The sequence below is a fragment of the Leuciscus leuciscus genome (genome assembly GCF_965113295.1).
Source record: "Leuciscus leuciscus genome assembly, chromosome: 1".
Taxonomy (NCBI): Eukaryota; Metazoa; Chordata; class Actinopteri; order Cypriniformes; family Leuciscidae; genus Leuciscus; species Leuciscus leuciscus.
Genome location: NC_138725.1, coordinates 22,787,574 through 22,801,144, shown reverse-complemented (window position 1 = coordinate 22,801,144; position 13,571 = coordinate 22,787,574). Strand labels below are relative to the sequence as shown.

At 33.3% G+C, this 13,571-nt stretch overlaps 1 long non-coding RNA gene across 1 annotated transcript; it reads right to left on the bottom strand.

Annotated features, from left to right (window-relative positions):
• Positions 1 to 245: 245 nt before the first annotated feature.
• On the bottom strand, positions 246 to 3,294 carry LOC309503945. Its single transcript, XR_014207948.1, has 2 exons — positions 1,754 to 3,294; positions 246 to 1,675 (listed from the first exon to the last, which is right to left on the bottom strand). It is a non-coding gene; the product is annotated as an uncharacterized lncRNA (long non-coding RNA).
• Between the last annotated feature and the right edge of the window lie 10,277 nt (positions 3,295 to 13,571).

The following is a 13,571-nucleotide window of genomic DNA, read 5'->3' as shown; positions in this document are numbered from 1 at the left end:
GTGTGTGTGTGTGTGTGTACGTACACGTCTGTCTGTGTATACGTATGCGCGTGTGTAGTGTTTTACGGTATGTACTTTACTCTTAACACCTTTTACCTATTTATTTATTATTCTCAGGTAAGGTAAAGAAAGTCAAATCTGACCTAAACCGTAAGCATTCAAAAGGTACTTACAATTTGGTCAGAAGACTCCTCTGTGGTATGTTCTCATTAAAAGTCTTCCAGCATCATAAATCTAAGTCTCAGTAGGCAGATTTTGTAATCAATTAAATTTCTTTTAATTGGTTACTTTTCTTTTTATAATAAACAAAAATATAAAAGGCGAATACAACTTAATCGTTTAAGTATAAAATACAATAGTCATGTGTTGAAACAAAGGTGTAGTAAGCTCTGGGCTTCTTATCTTCTGCTTGGGGTTTCTTGTCCCCAGCTCTGGGCTTCTAGGCGTCGGGGGCACTGGCGTATCAGTATCCCCAGAGGCAGTCCGTTCATCAGTCTTTTATACTCCTTGTTTACAACTGGCATTTGGTTGACACTCCTCCAAAGTTTCCCAGATCCTTCTCCAGTCAGGTGCAAGCGGTCCACCTCTTCATGTCCTTGAACTACAGTAAACTCAGCTAAGATGGCTGAGTTCATTTAAAGTTGTAGGAGTCTAGCGCACACACATAATCGCAATTTTCTGCTCCTCTTAACATGGGTTGGCACAGTCACATATACATAACCAATTACTGTACATCTATGCCAAAACAATATAAGCCATCTTTTACAAACAAAATAAATAACAACATTGAATGCAATGCATTACACTGGCTAAATATGTGTAACAAAAAGGCATCTATAATAAATAAGGAGGCAGGTAATTGCATTTTCTTGATATTATACAACACCCCCTTCATGCAATTATCCTGACACTTTATCCTTCCTTCTCATAATTGTAGCACAGACTTTGTTCACTTCATCAAACTTTACCAATAACATGGACATTTGTCCATCATTCTTAAATAGATTGGTTTGTTACAGTTCATACAATATTTCACCCAGTTTTGTTTTCTGGTTCCCATAACAGAAATAATCAATTATATTTCTTTTGTAATTGTATTAAAATTATTTATTTATCAAGGGGCAAAACTTTGTGCTCTGCTTGTTTATCATATATTAGGCCAATTTAGATCTCAAAAAGAATCCAGTACTTCAAGCACCCGGTCTCCCCTTAGAGGCGCGGCTCCTCCCCTAGCCCAGCTAGGGGATGCGCTTCCAGGTGAAACGTGGAAACGTGAGCCGCTGACATCTCCTAGGGTCTTTAGGGCACAAAGTTAGTATCTCTGGGGTATGATGGGTTTTCTTGCCCCAACTACTAGTTTAAACATCCCCCTTGGTTTGCACCAGTCTTGAAATGTATTCAATGTTCAAACAGTGCACAAGGTTTCTTTTTTATTATTATTGCTTGTAAACGTCCAGTTCCAAACCTCTGGGTCAAATATTGTCATGCAACTCATTTTCTCATTCAAATATCTTACACTAAATACATCATTTCTTAAGCATTAACAGATTCTCAGATATCATTATTGTACCATCAAATATAACAAAACCCTTTTTTAGTAATTGTTGCATAAACATATCACATTCTACAATTATTTATCTGGTTACTGTAATTATGGTTACATTTCATACATTTACTATAATCAGAACAATCCAGTAATTAAACCTTTGTATCCAGAGTAATCCTTCTAATGTTTCCCTTAATTTCTGAGAACACTATATATGTTCAAACATAAATTATATAAGTCAATAAATCAATTTGTTCCTTGTTATACATAAGGTTCCCATTGTAACGTTTATAAACAATCTCTCAAGTTAATAATGTCCATCTTTAAACCTCTTATATTTTAAATTAAATTTACAAGTTCATTTTTTAACATGCCCTACGGTCACAAGAGTTTCTTCTTCAATTAGCATAGCATATATTTTAATTTCCTTAATATATTATATACATTCAAAGTCCACTGAAGCCAATGAATTCTTTAATTCATAAAGATTTAAAAATATTTCAAAAGCAAAAACAACAACATTATTCTCAGTAATGTCTTACTATAAATGATCTTTACATCCCCACTATAAGGTTCACACTTTGTTACATCAGTATTTGGTGGCATCACACACATTTTAAATCCTCAAAAATTAAGGCAATAATTAAAACATCTTATCAGAAGTTCTAACCCTAAACGTCTCCTTAATTAAATCTAAAAGGTATAATCTTTTCCTACCCCGGATTTGTTTGTTACTATAGTATAATACATTTTCACATAATACAATTAAATTATTCTTTATTCATTTACAATAATATATTTCGTTTTCTTAAATCAACATGTATTTATCAGTCACTAAAAATCATACTTGGCATTATAGATGACATAAAATTATTACATTTTATCATAAGTACATTCGTGTTTACAATATCAAACACCCACTTAATAATAGTCCTTTTAGTTCTATGGTTTTTATTTTATTTATTTTTTATAAATCATTAAAATAATAAAGTAATAATATTTACCAGGATTTCCCAAAAGGTTTAACTGACCCCAGCTAAGGTCTCAGTGCTGGTGGATGCAGAGCGGCTGTTTCTTGCTATTACAGTCTATCTTGTTTTACAGTCTATTTGACTGAATAAGAGGCATACAAACTATATACTGTAGGACTTCTTCTGCTATTTCCACCCCCTTCTTTGGAAGGGTTCCAGATTCAGTCAAGGCCATTTGGTGCTCTTGCATGGATGATAATGAGAGCTTGTTTGTCCTCATCTGCTCTCTTGCTGTTCTCAAACACTTCCATGATAAGCCTGCATCCAGGAGTGTCACTCAGGTCAACATTACAATATGTCTACTAGCACCTATTATTCATAATGAGCTAATTTTCAATTATTCATTTCTTTTTGTTTGTTATGGAAACATACTAAATTAACTTTAAGTTGTTTTCTCAACTCTTCTACAAGTTGATTGACCATCCTTGTCCAGTTTCTCTCCCAATTTTTCTAGTCTTTCTAGTCTTCTTTCTGCATATTAGAATGCTTTAATATAACAGATACTGCAATATTTTCCATAATCCTAATCTATTTTATGTGACTCTCATTAAATATTATTGGCCTACATGCTCCATATGCTATCATCATGTATTTGTGATTTAATATCACTCTTTGTTTCTGCTTCCAAGTACATGCACACAATATTATTTTTTTCCTCTAAAAAGAAATACTGTCTATTTTAATTTTTTATTTTATCATGATATTTAGGATGATGTTTAAAAATAACCCACATTTTATATCATTTATTTCTCACTCTTACTACAAGTAGAAGGAATTAGCCTCCTATCCATGTATTACTTTATCTTATATTACCATTATCTCTTGGTTATTTTTCCTTCTAGCCAATGCTAGAATATTCTTCACTATTCTTCACATTATTTAATAGTTTTCAAAATATTAATTTCATTATCACCAAATAAGTCTCCATAACTGTATTAAGACTTTTAGAATTTGCTTCTATGCCATTTTCTAAATTACATTCTTACACAATTCATATTTAATTTGTCCATGAATGATGTTCTTAAACTTTACTAAGACTGACTATACTGTTGCAGTGTTTACAGATGTCTTTCCATTTTCCCCAAATATTCCAGTTCTAACCAAATGTATACTTTTCTCTCTTATCGTCAAAATCTTAATTTCCTGTAATGTTCCTTAAGGGTAGATTCACCTTACAGTGAATAATCTCCGTTTACCTTCCTATTAAATATTTCTATCAGGACATTCACTTTAAACCAACTTGTTCTTTTTGTTTGTAATATTAATATCATTGGGGGTTTTTCTCCAATTTTTGACCCTAATTTACTTCACCTATATTCTAGTGCTTTATACGGTGGATTCATCAGGCAAGATTATGCAGATATGAGAATCCCATAATTTCAGTAGTTCCACAATGCACTATTCAAATGTTCTTCCTTTATGTACTATTAAATATATTTTTCCACTTTCTATATTTTATGCTTGTAGATTTTCCACATTAGCTTTATAGTTCAACTTCCTGCTTTCTTTTGCTCCCAAAAAGCTTTAGTTCACTTAAATCGCTTGTACAGTTAGGCTACAATAAAATCAACAAAATTCCAAATGGGTGCTACATCCATAATAATTTAAACAATCAATAATTATCATTTACCCACAGCAATTGATTTATATTAGCAGGATTTTTCTATATTTCAGCATTATTCTTCCTCTTTTTGGACTATTTACTTTAATTGTTTTTGATAAGTAAATTCCAAAGTATCACTCTACCCACATCAAAAACTTTTAATATTTTACTGTTTTGTTAATCTTGTGCCAGCTCTTTCTCTTGGCACAGGCACTCGAGGTGCTTTGCTGGTGGTCTTGTTCAGTATTTCCTTGAAGACCAGCCTGTGGTGCTGAGTGAACCTCTGCTAGCAGGCTCTCCCCCTTCCAGAAGTTCACTGGCACACAGGATCACCTCTGCCTTTCAATCATGTATTTGGGACTTTTTTTTTTCTTTCTTTTTCTTTTTAAATCACATTCCCCCTTTTTGGGAGATTTTTTATTGTGATACATTCTTACGCTATATTGTAAATAGCGTTTCCATTAACCATTTCTCACTTTGGTTGGAATATTTCCTTCTTCAAAGCAAGATTTTAGGCTCTCTAGTTTTCTCCCAAGTCTCCTGGGACAAAACCAGCAGCCACTTGCTTTCTACGTCATTTGTATTTATCTCAATACATTATGACCATATTTACGACGCTAGAAATACCCAGCTGTTTCCAAGTCTGATTTCTTTGTACACCTTTGTTCCGTACTTTTGCCTTAAATGGTTAATCCACCAAAGGTCCATGCCCCAAATTCTATGCCTATTGCCTACCATATATACACCAGCAAATTACTTTGGTTAATGTCTTTCAAACATTCATCGCATTTAGTCCACTGCGACCCTGGTACATAAACAGTCCTATGCATCCATGTGCTCGCTGATAGTCACTGGGTCATTCATTATTACTTTGAGGATAACTCATCCTACATTCCTGGCAGACAACAACACACTCGGTTCTCTCATTGTTTGTTGACAATCTTCTTTTTCAATTTATCATTAAATTAACCTCAGCCCTGATAATACCTCTCTAGTTATCTCTAACTTAAGAAGCTTTTCTTCATCTTAATCATACTTTTATTGTTAATTTCAATTTCATTTGTAACCTTGTTTTTTATAGCAAGGATCAAATTCCTTTTAAATCAGAGGAAATGTTCTAATAACTCCAAGTTTCTTAATCAACTATCCTCACGTTTATTATTATTTTTACATCTGTAAATTACTAATCTATTTAATCTATGTAAGCTTATTCAGACATTTCTTACAGTCACTCTGTATGCAGTACTTGTTGATTTTCAGTTTGTTAAATAGCTGTAAAATGAAAAATATTAATTTCATTTAACACATCTTGCCTGCAACTTTTATTAGTAGGCTATTAACAGCTGTTCCTGCATTTTGATCACTCTGCTGCATATCTTAATACTTTATATCAAAACTAATTTCAATTAATCAATATTCAAACCTGGTCTTTGTTCTAAATATCCTAAAACTATGTGGTCAGTCTAAAGCAGTCACTATCCTCTTCCACTGTAGTAATAATTATACATTTACTTTTGTTATGTACATTATTATTTTATCATTATAATTTTTTTTATTTTTTTTTTTTTATTCATTCCGACAATCCATCCACTTTTTCTCTCTCTATTTTTCTTCCGGCTTCTCCTGTTATAGGGGTCACCACAGTGGATCATCCACATATCTGTTTGGCACTGGGGTTAACAACAAATTCCTTTCCTTGTGCGATCCGGCATTGAGAGTGCACTCATGCAACAGCAGGCGCTAGGACTTCCTAAAAATCCATCAACTACTATAATATGTAACCCACTTAATTACTTTAATATCTTATTTCTTGTTCACTATATTTAACATCCATATTTGACTTTTAAATAACTCCATTATAATTGTTGCATATCTTTAACATATGCAATAGTATTATATCTTTAACTTAAACAATAGTAATATTATAATGTCTGTCCCCATGTAGGAATATGCATCTTGTTATCAGTTAAAACTTCAAAGATTAAATTCTCACTAAGGTGTTAAATTTGGTCCAATATCTATTATATATTATACATTCTGTTTCCGTTTCTCTACTTTTCTCTAAGTCAAGCTAGTTTATCAGCTGTATTAATATCATATCACTGTGTTTTCTTTAAAATTGTCTGGTTGGACTAAAAGGGTCAGAAAAAGGTTTAGTCTATATAAGAGGTTAAGTCCCCCCAACATTTTCTAAAGCTTTAGAGCTAAATCAGTTAGTTTACCTGGCAATCTATTTTCCCGTTTCTCAAAACAGTTTAAATCAAACCCTGTTTCTCCATGTATTGCTGGGTTTGTCTGGTAAAACTCCTGTTGAGTGACCTTGAGATACTCCCGTGAGCTCTGTGTGCTAGGCTGTACCAGGAGAAACATTACTCCCCCTAACATGCTGCTTTCTCTAACTTCAAATCCTCAGTCTTCAGTCTTCAGTGCACATAGTTTTACAAACAATTGTACGTTTTTAAGAAACCTTTTTCCTTTTTTATGACTTTTCATCTGGCTATTAATAGTTGTTACAACATAAGATATCAATCGTGCTTTTATTATAATGTTTTGCTTTTATTTTTATCTTTTATATTTCTTCCTCACTGCAATGTTTCCACATTTGAGGCTCTCTAACTGTAGTTGTTGGTCAGATGAAGCATATCTTTTGACCTCGTCAGAAATTCCAACTTGGAATATCTTTTGCACAGAACTGCTAAACTTTTTCTCAGAAGCAAGGTATGTTTTTATTATTATTTTATTTTATTAATTGATATAATATTTTATCAATATCAATATTCAAATGCCCTAATGTTTTTATCTCATTAGTCTAGTTATAATTGCACTAGATACTTAGGGTAAAGTTACTGACAATACAGCAGCAGTGAAGCAACACTTTAGTGACTTAAATCTCTTCTTAAAACATTTTATTTCAGGTTTTACTTGATTTTCCATTTTATTTGTTTATATTTGTATTTAAAATTTGTAGTTTTCACTCTTGTGTTTGCCTGTAAAGCGCTTTGAGAAAGCAACTTTTAAAGGTGCTATATAAACTAAATGTATTATTATTAATACTTGGGTAAAGCTGGTTTTATATTCACACATTCGGCACAAACTACAACACATTTGTTTGTTATTTTTCCTCTATATAACTCAACGTCTTTCACATGGCTGCTTTAATTGCACTAACATTTCAGCTTATTCCCGTTTAGTTTAATCAATTATTATTTTTTTTTTCTAATATGTAATGCTTCATAATTTGCTAGCAATAACATGCTTTAATGTAACCCATTAAGCTATGTATTTTATGCGTAAACCACTTCAAATTACAAAACCTAAAACTCTTAAACTCAAACTCGTTAAACATTAATAATCTTTTGTATATATACTTATTAAATCCTCAAACTTGACTTCCTAGGCAATTGTTTAACAACTTCTTTTAAACAGTTTTTGCTTTATTGAGTCCTCAATCAAATTATTCATTCTAAATGTCACTGTCCAGGGTGTTTCCTTAGCTATTTACATTTACATTTTACATTTATTCATTTAGCTGACGCTTTTATACAAAGCGACTTACAATTGCTATATATGTCAGAGGTCGCACGCCTCTGGAGCAACTAGGGGTTAAGTGTCTTGCTCAGGGACACATTGGTGTCTCACAGTGGATTCGAACCCGGGTCTCTCACACCAAAGGCATGTGTCTTATCCATTGCGCCACTACCACCCACAGCTATCTTGAGCGGCTGGAATGGTAGGTATTTCGACTCCTTTAAAACCTTCTGCCATTAGTATAATAGTATTAAAAATGTATATATATATAGCCTATATATACATAAAAACAGCTTTGCCTTCTTTCACAACTTCTTCAATTGGTATAGACCTCTCTTATCTAAATGTATTTATTAGATCAATTTTCCATCTATTATTCTTAGTTTCTCAGATGTTAATAAAACATCTATCAGCTTTTTTCCTCCGGTCCAAAACATTGTATCTTGTCGCTAACTTAAACATGCCATTTAATAATACTCTTTGAATTCACTATTTTTAACAGCTCTCCTAATCTAAGAAGTTTAACAATATAAGTTTATGTATACATTTCTGTATAAAAATCCATACTTCATGTATAGGTATAATTAACTTTTTACTAATTATAGCTCATCCTTCTTGCTTATCTGTTGGTCCGACTGTTTGTACAGTATTTAATTTAATTTTTGTCTAAACTGTAATAATTTATTCTTATTTCTTTTATAATATTTTCTTATATGTAAAGCACTTTGAATTACCATTGTGTATGAAATGTGCTATATAAATAAGCTTGCTTTGCCTTGCCTTATCTTGTTTTTTAAATAAATTAATTAACAATTTCTTGCTGCTAGCCCTTAATTACATATTTTTAAATAAATTATATTTTCTTACCTTAGAGTAGCAAAGTTTTCTTGTAAAAAATCCGTTATAGTTCAGTCTCAGTCACATCTCCATTTTTTAACATTTATCAGCGTATACCAAGCCCTGTTCTAAGTTACTGAAGTATTTATCATTTTCTCTGCTGTAGACATTATTTAAAATTTTGTTCAAGACTAAAGTAGCCTATAAGATATGAAATATTCTATTTATGTTTGTTTGTTTTCCCACTTATGTAATTTACATATTACTTCGTATTATTCATATTATTTAGTTATTACTATCTTTTCGTTTTTTGTTTTTTTTGTTTTCGTTTTTGACCTATATCTCTCTCAGTCTTCGGTCATTATATTTGTCTTTATATCTAAGACAGATACACGTTTGTCTTGTAGTGAAATCTCGGCTCACCTATATGCATTTTCTAATGCTTTAACCTCCTGTCAGCATAGGCACTATATGGTTATGTCATTTTTAACTCCTACCTGTTTACTTATGTTTGCAGTATGACTTGACATGATTTATAAGTCTAATATTCCTGCTTATGAACTATTCTTCATTGAATTTTGGGTTAAAAGTCAGACTAGCATATTCAAAGTCCCAGTGTCTTTTTCCATGTCTTCTTCTGCTGGAACCTCTCTTTACCAATATTAACGCTCTCTTGTCTTTTGAAGTTCTTACTTGACTTCTTACGGTACCTAAGTCTCGCTTCAGAAACTTTTTTTTTTTTCCACTTTTCTACTTAAACCCTAAGTAAATGGGTTCCCATTATAGACGGGCTGTCTTTATATCTCTGTAAGTAAAATTTCTATAGGCACAATTTTTTATAATTTTAATAATTTTTTATATTTTTTATTATTATTATTTTTATTGTTTTCCTCTTAAAAGCATCCTACTTCATTTCTTTCTATCAGAATATTTGTATTTAGTCCTCTGTATTTACTACATTAACCTCTGACTAATCATTCAATATTAAAAGTATATAATAGCTACATTTAACATAATATTATTTGATTTCCTGCTTTCACTTTCTGTGTTGTGTATCAGAGGTATTTGAGTTCTCTGAATCCTCTAACTCACCCTGACTCTGTTGTAAAACTCTCATACGGAGGCATGGACCGCCGAGAGAGTCCTTGCGGGACATCTTTTCCCGTTTCTAAAGTTGTTACTCTTTGCATTGTTAACAAGTTTATTGTTAATAGTTTATCTCCCATTTCCTTCATTGTCTGTTATTTGTAATTATATTCCTTCAATTACCATTTTTACTCCATCATAAACTATTAGTTAACTTTATATTAAAATAAAGTTTACCTGACTTATTTTGTTGTCAGTGCCTCCCTTAAGTTTTCATAATTATCGTTTTACAGGTCTTTCAGCCTCTAACGTTCTGAAGTACGAGCTCTTCTCTGTAATACAGTGTGGGAGACGATCTGGCACGCACTACTGTTGGCTTTTCGAGTCTGAGCTATGTTCAAAGACTCTGTCTCTTTAACCGGTACACCTATTTTACAATAAAATCATCCTGGCTCTTCCAGGACCAATAATTATACTTTCATTACACTTTTTATTTTTATTTTAATATGCCAGATAACATCCCATTTGTCCCAACACATATTGTTACAGATTATAAGTCCTCCTTTTAGCCTGCATATTTCCACTTCATGAAACTGTCTTCTGACAATGTTAGGTACATTTCTTCTGTTTGTTTAAAGATATTAATATCAACTTGATATATAGCCTGTCTATCCAAGTCCGGTGGTTTAAATTCGTTTTAGCACTCTATCATTCGTAATATAGAAAAACATTTCTTAGCTGTTTGTTAACAGTCATTAATCATTATTAACCATTATTCAGAAGTCTTATTCTGTAATGTTATTACATGTACACATTTTTCCACTTCATGTTAGACCTACCTCAGTCTTTAAGTTTTTATCTCTATAGAGAAGCCTCGTTCCATTTTCTAGAACCGTTGTGTCTGCCTGAAAGGCTAGTTTTCATTTTAATACATGAGAATCTCCTCATGTTAGATATCTACATTGCTGGATTTCACTGCTTGCCCTGTCATAAGCGAAGCGTCCTCCACTAACAGGTCTTATCTTTTAGCCAGTCTCTGCCTCTTACTGTCTGAGGCTAGCCGTTTGAGACTTTCTGTCTCTCCTTTTTCACGGCTTTCTCAATCTTTACGGCTCTCTCGCTCATAAAGTTATTTGTTCTACGCGCGTTCAACCCTTTCTGGGCTGTCTATAAATAATCTCTGTTCAACCCTTTCTGGGATTTTCCTTTAAATAATCTTTTCTAGATTATTACTTTCTGGCTAAATTTCTCTTAGTCGACTTTTGTTTTAACCCTTCTGGGTTTTATTATTATTACATTAATCTTTGCCCTTTCTGGGTATGCATTATAGCATTCATTTTTCCACTCTCACGGAATTTTATTTGTATATTTTCCACTCTCACGGAATTTTATTTTTATATTAATATTTGCCCTTTCTGGGCTTTATTATAACAGTAATATTTTCCCTTTCTGGGTCTGTATTTTTAAATACTATCTTTTCCAGAAGTTTCTCTTAGACGTCATTTATTTTAACCCTTTCTGGGTTGTTCCTTTAAATAATCTTTTCTAGATTATTAACATTTTTAGGGTCTTACAGGTTGCCTTTTAGTTGGTAATTTACTTGCTTTCAAAGTTCGTAACTCCTATACTCAAGCGTACGAGTGCAGAAGCGAATGGGCAAGCATTGCTCGATCGACCGTGGCCAGGGGTCGATGGATCAATGCCCCTAAAACGTTGGGCGCCATGTTTTACGGTATGTACTTTACTCTTAACACCTTTTACCTATTTATTTATTATTCTCAGGTAAGGTAAAGAAAGTCAAATCTGACCTAAACCGTAAGCATTCAAAAGGTACTTACAATTTGGTCAGAAGACTCCTCTGTGGTATGTTCTCATTAAAAGTCTTCCAGCATCATAAATCTAAGTCTCAGTAGGCAGATTTTGTAATCAATTAAATTTCTTTTAATTGGTTACTTTTCTTTTTATAATAAACAAAAATATAAAAGGCGAATACAACTTAATCGTTTAAGTATAAAATACAATAGTCATGTGTTGAAACAAAGGTGTAGTAAGCTCTGGGCTTCTTATCTTCTGCTTGGGGTTTCTTGTCCCCAGCTCTGGGCTTCTAGGCGTCGGGGGCACTGGCGTATCAGTATCCCCAGAGGCAGTCCGTTCATCAGTCTTTTATACTCCTTGTTTACAACTGGCATTTGGTTGACACTCCTCCAAAGTTTCCCAGATCCTTCTCCAGTCAGGTGCAAGCGGTCCACCTCTTCATGTCCTTGAACTACAGTAAACTCAGCTAAGATGGCTGAGTTCATTTAAAGTTGTAGGAGTCTAGCGCACACACATAATCGCAATTTTCTGCTCCTCTTAACATGGGTTGGCACAGTCACATATACATAACCAATTACTGTACATCTATGCCAAAACAATATAAGCCATCTTTTACAAACAAAATAAATAACAACATTGAATGCAATGCATTACACTGGCTAAATATGTGTAACAAAAAGGCATCTATAATAAATAAGGAGGCAGGTAATTGCATTTTCTTGATATTATACAACAGTAGGTACACGCGTGCGTGTGTGTAGGTACACACATGCGTGTGTGTAGGTACACGCGTGCATGTGTGTACGTACGTACAAGTGTGTGTGTGTGTGTGTGTGTGTGTGTGTGTGTGTGTGTGTGTGTGTGTTTGTGTGTACGTACGTACGTACGTACGTACGCGTGATGTATGTGATTATCTGTATCTGTGCATATCTCTTTTACACAATTATTTTTGTTTTGAAATAAAAGTTATCACTGGTTTGAGTTTGTTTTTTTTGAGTTGGCATGCATAATATGGGATACAGACAGAGATTGACAATGTACTATATGTAGTTAGTTTAACTTAAAACTACTTTATTGGCATAAATGTTTTATAATAACCTAATGCACAAAAATAAACAAGAACTATTACAGAGGAATGATTAAAATAAAAAATATATAAGGTGCCATTAATGTTTACAGTAATTTTGTAATTTACACAGTGAAGTGCAACAGAATGTAAAAAAAACCTCTGTAATTCCTTATGTTTACCTTAGATCAGACATAGTTAAAACTATGGATATATGCTCAACTACTTTTTGCTGCTTTCATTATTACTTTAGAATTGTTTTAATACTTTATCATTTTATTAAAGTATTATTTCAAATTTGCGCAAGCGTTTTTAAGACGCGTGATGTCACCACTTAACGCAAATACAACGCCTGCGCTGTCAGCGCGATATGGCACGAGTTTTCAACCGCATTTCCTGTTTACCGTGGCGTCAACGTCATTACTGTGCCACTAACCAATGAGAAGGTGCGGCCCCGCCTCGATCGACGTCATCACTTTGCCCCTAACCAATGAGAAGCGTTATGGGCGGGGCTGCACGTGCAGCCCCGCCCCAGGTGCAGCCCCGCCCCGATCTGCAGGCTGCAGCCAGGTGTACTTGGAGATTTCAGAGCGGGAACATTTATTTTGTCTCGTAAGCCACGCCTACTCGAATGAGTAATGAGGGATATCAAATTTGAGACGATTTGCTTAAGACATATGCAATATATAAAACAATGTACATTACTGCATTCTGCTATTGAAATTCGACTCTGTTAGATTGAGAGAATTACAGAGATATGAAACTTGTCATAGGAAGATTGTAGGGACACCAAGTTACATAAGATATGCATAATTACAAACATTTTAAAGTTTTGATTAATACACGATAACATTGCAGATACACAAATTTGATATGGGAAAATCAAATCCTTGTTTATACATTTCTTATACATAAATGTAGGATTAACACTTTATTCCTACTCCTCTCCTGGAATCTCAGTTTGCTTGACATTCCATTAGGGCAATAAAAACAAAGTGGGGGGGAAGCCAATTGCCAGAGAATGTTAGTGAACATTCTCTAATTAAAACACTATTGATT